Genomic DNA, 13,545 nt, shown 5'->3' on the forward strand with positions numbered 1-13,545 from the left:
CACCATGAAAAGAATAATCAATTGACAGAGAACTTATCAGTAGACAAGGCAATTAAAATTTTTATAATTGTATTCATATGTTAAAAAGTAGCAACATAAAAGACATATAAAAGATCCCAAAGCAAAATTTATAAAGGAAAATATAATGTCTGATAAAGAAATGCACTAGAATACTTACCTAGAAGGGAAGATACTATGATCACAAAGGTGGTTTTTCCCAGGGTGAGGCATTTTCATTGCATTCTAGACAATCTGATCCCTGTGATTTCCTCAAATGTGGGAAATTCTACTGCATAATTTGTGATAGTGGGAACTGAGTTCATGCTCTCCTATATAGGATTAATGCAAAGCTAAGAAGAGCACAAGGAAATATCAGTGTACTTGAGCACCTAGCAATAGAAACCATTAAAAAGATGCAGAAAAATAAAAATAAAGTGAATATAGCATAAGTGAACTATGATACAACTTTAGGCAGCTTCCTGTGCATGGAATTGAATTTTTGAAGAGCAAGAGAGGTGGAGACATGAAAAATGGTCATGGAAATAATAGATGAAAGTTTTCCAAAATTTATTAAAATTATAAACCCACAAATATGTCAGATCTCCAAACAAGAAACATGAAGGCAACTACACCAAGGCACTTCATAATCAAATTGTTTAAAACCAGTGATAAAGAGGAAATCTTAAAAGCATCCCGAGGAAAATGACATGTGTGTACAGATGAATAATAATAAAGATGACATCATATTTCCTACTGAAAACAATTCTACTAAAAAGACTATGGAGCAACCTCCTTAAAGTGTGAAATAAAAAAAAAATTGTTCATCTAGAAATCTTTATCCAGGCAAAATCTGCTTTTTAATTTAAATGTTTTAAAGACTTTCTTTGGTATTCAAACAGAAAGGAGTCATCAACATCACTGGCAGGCCCAAACAAACAAATCCTAATGGAATTTCTTTGAAGCAAAAGGAAAATATTGTCCAATGGAAATCTGGATCTATAAAAAAGGAATGAAGAACATTAAAAATGGTAACCATTGGGCTGTGGATGTGGCTCAAGAGGTAGCACACTCACCTGTCATGTGTGCAGCCCGGGTTCGATCCTCAGCACCACATACAAAAAAAGATGTTGTGTCCGCTGAAAAAACTAAAAAATAAATATTAAAAAATTCTCTCTCTCTCTCTCTCTCTCTAAAAAAAATGGTAACTATAAGTTGGGTATGGTGCTGCCTGTTATCCCAGCATCTCAGGAGGATGAGGCAGGAGGATCATAAATTCAAATCCAGCTTCAGCAGTTTAGTGAGGTGCTAAACAACTCAGTGAGACCTTTTCCATAAATAAAATATAAAAAGAGCCGGGGTAGTGCCTCAGTGGTTAAAAGACTCTGGGTTCAATCCCTTGTACTTACCTTTATAAAAAATAACCATTTAAACAAAATAACTATTAAATTTGAGGCAAAAATAGCACAAAATTCAGGAGGGAAGAATTTAAATTTTTTAAAGTTTTTCACACTATGTATGAGGCTGTATAATGTCATTGAAAATATGTATTAAGAATTGAATTTGGTGTCAACCTACCTTATATACAAACAGAGATATGAAAAACTGTGGTATATATGTGTATTAAGTATTGTAATGCAAAAAATAGTACATGTATAATGGCGTAATTTTTGCGTGAACATACTTTATATACACAGTTACGAAAAGTTGAGCTGAAAATGGGTAATAATGAGTGTAACGTATTCCAATATTGTTATGTATGAAAGAAAGAAAGAAAGAAAGAAAGAAAATTGAGGAGCTAAAGACAATTATTATAATTGCTAAAGTCAGACTAAAATAACAAACTATGTTTAGGAAGAAACTAAATAAATAATAAAAGTGAGTAATAAAAATAATAAAATAGTTTAAAATAAGAAAGAGGATTGTAATCACCATTTGACCCAGCTATTCCCCTTCTTGGACTAGTCCCTAAAGACCTTAAAAGAGCGTACTATAGGTATACTGCTACATCGATGTTCATAGCAGCACAATTCACAATAGTTAGACTGTGGAACCAACCTAGATGCCCTTCAATACATGAATGGATAAAAAAAAATGTGGCAGTTATACACAATGGAGTATTACTCAGCACTAAAAAATGACAAAATCATGGCATTTGCAGGGAAATGGATGGCATTAGAGCAGATTATGCTAAGTGAAGCTAGCCAATCCCTAAAAAACAAATGCCAAATGTCTTCTTTGATATAAGGAGGGCAACTAAGAACAGAGCAGGGAGGAAGAGCATGAGAAGAAGATCACCATTAAACAGGGACGAGAAGGGGGAGGGAAAGGGAGAGAGAGAAGGGAAATTGCATGGTAAAGGAAGGAGACCCTCATTGTTATACAAAATTACATATAAGAGGAAGTGAGGGGAAACAGAAAAAAAACGAGAGAGAAATGAATTACAGTAGATGGGGTAGAGAGAGAAGAGGGGAGGGGAGGGGAGGAGAGGGGAGGGGGGATAGTAGAGGATAGGAAGGGCAGCAGAATACTACACTAGTATGGCAGTATGTAAAAAAGTGGATGTGTAACCGATGTGATTCTGCAATCTGTATTTGGGGTAAAAATGGGAGTTCATAATCTACTTGAATCAAATGTATGAAATATGATATGTCAAGAACTTTGTAATGTTTTGAACAACTAATAATAAATAAATAAATAAATAAATAAATAATAAAAAGGGGCTGAGAATACAGCTCTGTGGTAAAGTGCCCCAGATTCCATACCCGATATAGCAAAATAAATAAATAAAAATTTAAAAAAAATTAAAAAATAAATAAATTAATTAATTAATTAATATTGAAGACTAAACAGACACTTATGCTCTATTTTTCACTGGATCTGTGTTTGTCCATGATGCAAATTAGTCTGGGAATATAAAGAAACTACTGCAGCAACTTGGGGTAAATCTCAGAGCAATTAGGGAAGCTGCCAGTTTTTAAGTCTTCACAATGGAGAAGAGCAAAGGGCACTTTCATCGGAAATTAGTGGTCCTGAAGAACTGTGGCTGGGGGGGAAGGAACTGGGAATTATCAGGGTCATTTGAAAAACAGAGACCCAAGTGCCATTATTCCCACTCTAGAAGGTACTGGAGGATCACACAACTTCCCTGCTCCCAGTACATGGACTAAGCATCTTGAAACAACATAGATCGGAATACAGGGAGACTGAGTAAGAGACTCACCAGCATCCCTGCAAGGGATATACTCCCATGACAGTATTCAATAATAAATCCATTCGAGGGGGGAGATCTTCTTTGAAGCAGACACAGCACCACCTGAGTCAACCAGTCAAAAGGAGAGAAGAGTACATTTATACCCCCCACAGAGTTTAGCTAGTTTGGGTCAAAGTAGAGAACAACAACAAACAAACAAACAAACAAACACAAGCCACTGTGTTATATCTGCCACAAAAAACTTCCAGAGAGTCAGACTTTAAAATTGAAATCCTGGAAAGAAAATTCTTTAATTCAAAAACCCAAGCATGAAGAAAACCGGATCTCTATGGAACAGATAATAACTGAATAATAACTGAATCAATAATAACTGAATCCTGGAGTCCCCTACATTTTATATTTTGTCAGACTTCTATCAATTTTATGTATTTTGTCAATCAATTAGATCATCTCTTGATATCATTTTTCTTCCATCAATTTGTACTTCTCCACCCTCCCCTTCATCCTTTCTGTTCTCTTTTTTAAAAAAAATGACTTCTTTTCTTTCCCAGATTTTTTCCTTCTTTTTCTTTTTTCCCTCCATTTTCTATTTTTACCCTTTTCAAATTCAATATAGGATACAATCATTAACACTTAATTTTCTCATCTTATTCTAAGTTATTTATCACCCACATTTTTCTTTAGTCCACAGAATTATAGAAATTATTAGTAATGTCTTTTATATAATATGTATGTGTTTTTAAATTACCACCCCTACTAGTTGTTATTATCTCTTTCAAAGTGGTATTGGTGGTTGAAATTAATATTTTTTATTACACTGATTGGATGTGTTAAACTAAGATACAATCCAAGACTGAGGGTGTGCTAGAAAGAGATAACTATATGCTAATGGACCCCATCCAAGAGGAAGAAGAAGCCATTGCATCAGATTTATAAATCTAGAAACACAAAAAACACAAAATGCCTCCAAAATTTATAACCCCTAAATAACTGAATACAGATGTTGATGTATATGAAATCCAATACAAATAATTCAAAACGTTAATGGTTAAGATGAAAAATGAACTATAAGAAGATGTAAGGAAATAATTCAGGAATAAAATACAGGATGTCAAATTCCCATTTATATACCAATTAGACAAATGAAAATTAAAACTTTATTCAGATTCCATCACACTCCAATCAGAATGGCAATTGTCAAGAATATAAGCAACAAGCAATGTTGGCAAGGATGTGGAGAAAAACGTACACTCATACATTGCTGGGGGGACTGCAATTTGGTGCAACCACTCTGGAAAGCGGTACAGAGATTCCTCAGAAAACGTGGAATGGAACCACTGTTTGACCCACTTATCCTACTCCTTGGTATATACCCAATGGACATAAAATCAGTATACTACAATGTCACAGGAACACCAATTTTTATAGCAGATCAATTCACAATAGCTATACTGTGAAACTAAGCTAGTTGCCCTTTAGCAGATGAATGGATACAGAAAATGTTGTATATGTACATCATAGAATATTTCTCTGCTATAAAGAATGATGAAATTGTGGAATTTTCCAGAAAATGGATGGAACTGGAGAATATCATGCTAACGTAAATAAGTCAATCTCAAAGAACCAAAGGCCAAACTTTCTCTCTGATATGTGGATGCTAACTCACAACAAGGGAGGGTGGGAGAGGAAGATAGAATTTGGTTGAATTAGACAAAGGGGAATGAAGAGAAGGGAGGAGATATAGTAATAGGGAAGCCAGTAAAATGAATTGAACATAAATTTCCTATCCTTATATGTGAATACTCAGCCAGTGTACCTTCACATCATGTATAATCATAAGTATAGAATGCTAATTATAATAAGTTATAAACTATGTATGTATAATACATGTATGTAAAAAAATATAAGACAGAATATCAGCTTTTGAAATCAAGGTATGTGAACTTAAAAACTCAGTTAACAAAGATAAGGAACCATAATCACATCTGATATAACAATAAAAGAGCTAATTCAAAAATAATGGAAATAAAAAAGTAATATTAGAAGTGAACTAAAAATAAAAATTTTCTAAACTTTTGGAATGAGATTTGCATCCAAATATAGAAGCATATAGGACCCCCAATAGACAAGATCAGAAAGGTATCTTTCCACAATACATTAAAATCAAATTTCTTAATGCACAGTATAAGGACAGAATTTTTAAAACCTGAATCAACAATTACATTTACTGGTAACCCAAAATAACTTCAAATGTCTTAGCAGAAACTCTAAAATTGAGGAAGGCCTATAACAATTGTTCCAAGCCATGCAAGCTATGAAAAAAATATTTTTTCAAGCAAAACTGGTATGTCCAACAAAGTTGACCTTCAAAATCAAAGAAGAAATATAAACCTTAAAGAAAATCATAAATTAAAATGTATGTGTATATATATATATATATATATATATATATATATATATATATATATATATAATGACTAATAAGCCAGGATTATGTAAAATATTTCAAAAATACTACACAGATAATTTTAATACAAACCCAGTGGTTCCAAATATATGAACCTCACTAGAATAATAGCTAAGCAAATGAGAATAATAACCAAATTAAACATTAGAAATAAATAAAAATGATGTGAAATAACAAACATCTCTGAAATAACTGAATGAAAATGATGTCACCTTTTCCATGAAATGATATAGACTGCTAAGAATAGATTAAATCGAACTAGACCTGAATATAAATTGTGTGTAAGAGACTCATAGGCAAAGACATCCACCAGCAGAATGTGAGAGAATGGAAAATTTCATTCTAATGAATCATTAAAGCAAGTAGGAATAGCTACTCTTAAAGTGAAAAAGCAGATATAAATCCAAATTCACAGAAGGAGAAAGTAATGTAATTTCACACTAGAAAAGAGAACAATTCAACAAGATGACATATTGATAATAAACATTTCTGCTCCAAACATTTCTTCTCCTAATTACATATAGCAAAAACTATTCAACCTCTCTCACTAATGGATAAGTCATCCAGATATAAAATCAGTAAGACTCTTCAGACTTAAAAAAAAAAAAAATTACACCTCAAAGCTACCTAACAGATATCTACAGAGTATTTTATCCAACAGTAGGACAAACTCAATTTCTCCTCAGCTGATCATGTAATGTTCTCCAAAATGAACAACATTTTAAGTCACAAAGTATGTCTTAGCAAGAAAAAAAAAATTTTATATAGACTCTTACATCTTATCTGATCATCATGTAATTAAACTAAAAATCAAAAGCAAGAAAATGTGTATATATTACATAAACACAGAAATTGAACAATAAATTTTTGAACAATAAATGGATCATAATTAAATTAGGGGACAAATTTAAAATTAGAAATTTGTTAGAATCAAGTGAGAATGAAAATACAATACACCAGTATCTTTAGGACACTGTAAAGGTAGTTGTAAGAGAAAATATTATAGCTAAGTTTATCTACATTGAAAAACAAAAGACTTAAAGATTACAAATAAACAACCTTATTATGCATTGCAAAGTTCTATACAAATAAGAACAAAATAATTCCAAAGTGAGTACAAAAAAGAAAATTATTAAGATCAAAGCCAAATTAATGAAATAAAGTAACAAAAAATACAAAGGACCATTGAAACATAAAAGTAGTTCTTTGAAATGATAAATATAATTGATAAAGCCCTATCCAAACAAATCAAAAGGAAAATATAGAAGATCCCCATTTAGTTAAATTAGAGATGAAAAAGGAAATATCAACACTGACAACTGTAATATCCAGAGGATTGTTAGGTTCTACTTTGAAAATTTTTATTCCAATATTTGGAAAAATCAGAAGAAATTGACCAATGCCCAGACACATACAACCTACCAAACCTGAACCAAGAGTTGATAAAGAAAATGCAAAGATACTAATGACAAGCAATGAGATTGAAGCAGTAATAAAAATATAAACCTTCTTATAAAGAAACCCCAGGACCAGATGGATTCCCAGCTGAATTCTACTGACCATTAAAGAGAAAATAATGTCAATGTTTCTCCAATAATTCCATGAAATAGTAAGGGGTAACATTCCCAAATTTATTATATGAAGATATTATCACCCTGACACCAAAACTGGATACGGAAATATTAATGAAAGAAAAGTACAGACCAGTAGGCTCAATAAATGCACATACAAATTTTTAAAAAATAAAATATTAGCAATATGTATTCAAAAACACATTGAAAACACTTGTACACCATAATCAATTTGTTTTTATTCTAGGGAGAAAAGGATGATTCAATAAAAATGATTCAATAAAAATCAATAATATAATTTATCACATGAATAGAATTAGGATTAAAAATTGTATTTTCATCTCAATAGATGAAAAAAAGCCTTCCAAAAATTCATAACCCAAAACTCTGAAGAAATTAGGGATAAAAGGAATTACCTCAATATTACTAAGGCTATATAAAATAAACCCAATTAAACATTTTAGTGTATGGGAAAAAACCTGAAACCATTTTCTCTAAAATCAGGAAGCAGAAACTATTATAACCACTGTCAGTACTCTTACTCAATGTTGTAATTAAAATTTTATTCAGACCAAGTAAGCAAGGAAAGGAATAATCAGAATATCTTTGCTTTCAGAAGATAGGATCCTATACTTAGAAGACCTAAACAGATCCATTAGAAGCTTTGTAGATCTGATAAACACATTCAGCAAAGCAACAGTACAGAAAATCTACAATTGAAAAAACAATATTTTACATAAGAGTAATGTACTCACTGATAAAGAAATCAGGAAAACAATTCCTTTTATAATAATACCTCTCCCAATATAATAAATCTAACCTCATAATAAATCTAACCAAAGTGGTGAAAGATCTCTACAATGAAATTCATAGAATATTTAAGAAGATATTGAAGAAGACATTAGAAGATAGACCAAGTAGTAGGATAGAAAGAATTGATATTTCTAAAATGGCCATATTCCCCCAAATGATATACATATTCAAAAAAATTCTCATCAAAATACCGATGACATTCTTGACAGAACTTCAAAAGAACAGTTCTAAAATCTCAGAATAGTCAAGTAATGCAGAGCAAAAAAGAGCAATATGGAAGGCATCATGATATTCCATTTTGAATCATACTATAGAACCAGAATAATAAAAATGCATGGTAGTGGCATAAAAATACACCTAAGAAAATACTGAAAGTACAGAAAATACAGGCATTAACCCATACATACACAGTATTCTGATCTTTGACAAAAGCACCAAAAATATGCATTGTAAAAACTTCAGCCTTTTTAACAAATGGAACTGGGAAAATTAGATATCTTTATGAAGAAGAATAAAACTAGGTTCTAATTTCCCACCCTACAAAGAGTCAACTCACAGTGGATTAAAAACCTAGGAATTAAACCAGAAACTTTTTTTTTTTGGATACCACAGGTTGAACCCAGGGATACTTAAACACTGAGCCACATTTCTAGCCTTTTCTTTAGAGATAGGGTCTTGCTGAGTTGCTAATTGCCTCACTAAATTGCTGAGCCTGGCTTTGAACTAGTCATCATCCTGTCTCAGACTCCTGAGCCTCTAGGATTACAGGTGTGCCACCTTGACCAGCTAGACCAGAAACTTTTAAACTTTTAAAAGAAAACATTAGAACAACACTCCATCACATAAGCACAGGCAGCGACATCCTCAATAAGACACCTAAAGTTCAGGAAATAAAACCAAAAATTAATAAATGAGATTGCATCAAATTAAAAACCTAACTAGCAAAGAAAACAGCTAACAGAGTCAATAGAGAGCCTAGAGTTTGGGAGAAAATCTTTGCTACTATTCTTCTGACAGAGGACTAATATATAGGATATATAAAACATTTGAAAAAATTAAAACCATAAAAAATAGCCCAATCAATAATGGCAAAACATTTTTATTACGAAGAAATTCAAAAGGCCATCATATACTTGGCAAAATGTTCAACATGTTTAGTGTGAGGGAAATGCAAATCAAAATGCACTGCAATTTTATGTCATTCCAGCTAGAATGGCAATCATCAACAATACAAATACAAATAATAATAAATGTTGACAATGATGCAGGAAAAATAACACTCATACATTGTTGATGGGATTATAAATTAGTAGTATAAGTGTGGGAATCAGTATTGGGTTTCCTCAATAAACTAGAAATGGAGCCATCATGGCATAGCAATACCTAATGTCAACATACTATTATGATAAATTTAAACACATGATCACTGCAATACAATTCACAACTTGGTGTCCATTCAACAAACACACACACACGCACACACACATACACACACAATGGAGTTTTATTCAGCCTTAAAGAAGATTAAAATGATGTGATGTTCTAGTAAAATGATGGTAGTAGAAAACATCAAGTAAAATTAGATTCAGAAGTAAGTGGCTGTATTTTTCTCTCATATGTGAATGCTAAAGAGGAAAATAGAACATAAAGTGATCTCATGAAAATAGAAGAGAGAGCAGTGTTTACAGAATTTGACTTAGGCTACTGGAAGGGAGGAGTGAAAGGGGAGGTAGATGGGAGTGAAATAAACCAAATTATTCTACATGCAGGAACAAATATATTAATATGTATAATTACAATTACCAATGTATATATGATATATATTTATAAAATAAATATAAATAAATAAAACATAATAGAATTTCTTTCAGAAAATTTAGGTTTACCAAAATTATGAATAGTAAGGGTATAGTTCCCATATAACTGTGCAACTATCACAGAATTGCTCATATTCCTACAATCTTATATTAGAGAGTTATATTTGTTTTAGTAGATTTATTACTATGGTGATTATTGTTATTTAAATTGTTCAATTTACCTTAGGGTTTGATCCTTTTGTTTTACATTCTATGGATTCTGACAAATGTCAAATAACATTTGTTCATTATTTCAGTATCATACAGAATAATTTGAATACCCTAAAACCTTTTCTTATTCCACCTATTCATCTCTTCCAGCTTTCTATTTGATCTCTTGCAGCCACTAACTATTATACTAGACACAAAGTTCTGCATTTATTCATAATATCATAGTTTTAAAATCATACAACAGGTAGCCTTTTCAGGTTGTCTTTTATTTTGCAATCTGCATTTCAAATTACTTTTGGTTCTTCTTGGCTTGATTTCCCATTTTTTCATAGATGTATAACATTTAATTTTGTGCATATACCACAGTTTTTACATTTACCTACTGAAGGACAATTTGATATCTTGCATTTTTTGGTAATTTTGAAAATATCTGATATAAGTTAAAAAGAAAGAAAAGAGAAACTAGACAAATGACATAAATAAATATTTCATCAGAGAAGATACACAGAAAAAAATAAATAAGATGTTCAACTTTATTAACTATCAGGGAGATGAAAATTAAAACCTCATTAAATACCTGGACACACTGATCAGAATGGAAGAAGAAGAAGAGGAGGAGGAGGAGGAGGAGGAGGGAGGAGGGTGAGGAGGAGGAGGAGGAAGAGGGAGGAGGGTGAGGAGGAGGAGTAGAAGGAAGGAGAAGGAGGAGGGAGGAGGGGGGAGGTAGGACAAGGGGGAGGGAGGAGGAGGAAGGAAGAGGGGGAGGGAGGAGGAGGGGGAGGAGAAGAAGGAGAAAGAGGGAGGAGGGGAGAGGGAGGGGATGGGGAGGGGCAGGAGGAGAGTGAAAGAGGAGGAGGAGGAGGGGAAGGGAGGGGATGGGGAGGGGCAGGAGGAGAGTGAAAGAGGAGAAGGAGGAGGAAGGAGGAGTGGGAGGGGAGGGGAACAACATCAAAAGGTGAGAATGTGTAGACATAATCTCTCATTAGAATATAATAATATGAGAAGATGGCCGCTGAGCACGGGGGTTGCTGAAGTGCTGAGCGTGGTGCTCAGAGCAGCGGCTTTAATCGAGATTTCGCGCAGCGTGTAAGAGCTCCTTTCTCCGTTAATATGTAGCGGACCACTTTGCCAAGCAGCAGGAAGAACAAAGAGATCAAAAAAGAGACACTTGGCTCCCGGACGCTTTGCTGCTCAGAGCCGCGGGCACTTTGCTCCCATCTGCTTCCTCTTTCGCTTCGCTCCGGGCAGAGAAGCTGAATGTGTAATCAGCAGTGGATTGTAAGTACCCTAGGCAAAGAAAACTCAGTGCACCCCGCCTTTTTTTTTTTGAATATTTTTTATACAGGGAGAGTTTGTGGATTGGGATTGTTGGCTGGGCTGCGGTTTCTGTGCCGAAAATCCACTCCATGGGAGCCGCCATTTGCTCTCTGCTTGCTGTCTTGATGGCATGTCTACATTGTCCGGCAGCCGCACCTAGAGGTTGGAGCTGGGCTGCGTGCTGAGCCCTATCCTCTGAAGGCTGGACTGCGGCCTTGAGCGCATGGGTCGCCTGTTCGCCGCTGCACCTTCGGGCAGTGCCTGCTCTGGGGTCGTTCTGCATCCCCCTGTGAGGGGACCCGTGCTCGGGAGGAGGGGGCCAGAAAGCCGCGGCGGCAGCCGCTTGGGCCCTGGGGGCCGGGCACCGGGCCGAGGAGCGGCGGAGGCCGCGGCAGCGCCGCTACGGTCACGGACGAGCGCGGTGCCCCTGAGCTTGGCCCCGGGGAAGAGGCGATGGCGGCAGGGTTTAATTTCTAGAAATCTGGACTGGAAACAGAAGCAGCAGTTTGTATAATCCCAAGATCTTGCTTATGCCAGGAAGCTGTAAGGGCAACATGAATATCATTGAGGAGATCTAACATGGCAGCGGGTGGGGAGAGATCAAGTCTCTGACCTCTTCAACTGCGCGGGCATAGGGAGCTGTAAATTGTATAAATGCTGTTTGCTCAGGATCACTAGGCAATGCTGAGCTGACGTGGATCTGGGGTGTACAGTTTGGTCCCCTCAGAACACACACACCGAGCCCGGATCGGCTGCATTCAAGCTCCGGTTCGCCTGCTTCTTGTGACTCAGCACTAAGGATCCCGCTGAAATAACTGGTTGGCCCTTATGAACTTTCAGAGGTAAAAACCAACCGAGCCTTCATAGGCAATGGCCACAGGATTGAAACGGGGATTGGGAGAGACAGTCAGGACCCACCCGTTGCATTGGTCACCCGGCAAAGAGAACGAATGGTCACCATTTGCATGGGATACCACCTTGGCAGAGAACTGACGTCACCAGCAGAGGAGATAACTGCATTTAAACCAGCGTAACAGGGCTCCCAGGAGCAGCAGACATGGCGTGTAGCCAGTATTGTGGTGAGCGTCACAGGTGAGCGTGGCCTGGCTTGAGGAAACACAAGAGAAGGCCCTAGGCACTCAGGATTGGAGACCCGCCCAGTCTGTGAGGAAGAGCTGCTGCACAGTGATTGGTTCCCACTTAGTGAGAGGAGAAGCTTGACCCAGTGGGCACAGCTCCACCTACTGGAAGAGAAATTAATCGAACTCTATGATTGCATTTATTATTATTATTATTATTATCATTTTTTTTCTCTTTTTTTTTTCTTTCATTTTCAATATTTTTGGTTGTTGTTCTCTAACTTTTTTAATGTTTCTATTTTTTTAATTTATTTTTATTTTTACTACTATTATAATTTTTTTAATTTTAATTTTCATTATTTTTATTATCATTATTATTTTTGTAAAAAAATTTTCTTTTCTTTCTTTCTTTATTTACTAACTTTTTTGTGTGTGTTTTGTTTTTGTTTCTTTTGTCTTTTCATTTCTTTTCAATTTTCTTATTCCCCCTTCCTTGAATTCTACCTGCCTACTCTCATTCGCTTTAGTGACTTCTTCCCTTCCCTTCTAATATCTTTCCTCCCAAGCATCAAATAAATTTATAAGAGTAAACAGTAACTCAGCAGTCAAACAGAACAAGAAGTAACATGAGCAGCATAAAAAAGCAAGGAAGAAAAGGGGTACAAACAATGAAGGACAGCCTAAATATTCAGGAGGACCTAGAGTCAGCAGAAAAATGGTCATATAAAGAACTCAAGGAATACCTTAGACAGATGGAATGGAACCTTAAAGAGGATACGAGACAGCAAATCCAAACAGTGAAAGAACACTTTGAAAATCAATTACATAAACAGATAAAAGAAGAAGTTAAGCATCTTTATCAGGAGATAGAGATTATAAAAAAAATCAAACAATAATTCTAGAAATGAAGGAAACGATAAACCAAATTAAAAACTCAATTGAGAGTATCACTAACAGAGTGGAGCAAGTAGAAGCCAGAACGTTAGATAATGAAGACTAAATATATCATCTTGAAAAGAGCCTAGCCAACTCAGAAAGTCTGGTTAAAAATCACGAGAGA

The 13,545-nt window shown here is 35.0% G+C and overlaps 1 non-coding gene and 1 pseudogene across 1 annotated transcript; one reads left to right on the top strand and one right to left on the bottom strand.

The window, feature by feature from the left end:
- The window catches only part of LOC124076721 (oxidoreductase HTATIP2-like), a 146,120-nt pseudogene that overhangs the window by 87,874 nt on the left and 44,701 nt on the right, over positions 1–13,545 (bottom strand).
- Positions 171–333, top strand: LOC124076812 (U1 spliceosomal RNA). The gene has a single exon (XR_006846477.1). It is a non-coding gene; the product is annotated as a U1 spliceosomal RNA (small nuclear RNA).

This window comes from Marmota monax, unplaced genomic scaffold (genome assembly GCF_021218885.2).
Source record: "Marmota monax isolate L192 unplaced genomic scaffold, Marmota_monax_Labrador192_F-V1.1 WCK01_AAM20220418_F8-fsc00050, whole genome shotgun sequence".
Lineage (NCBI taxonomy): Eukaryota > Metazoa > Chordata > Mammalia > Rodentia > Sciuridae > Marmota > Marmota monax.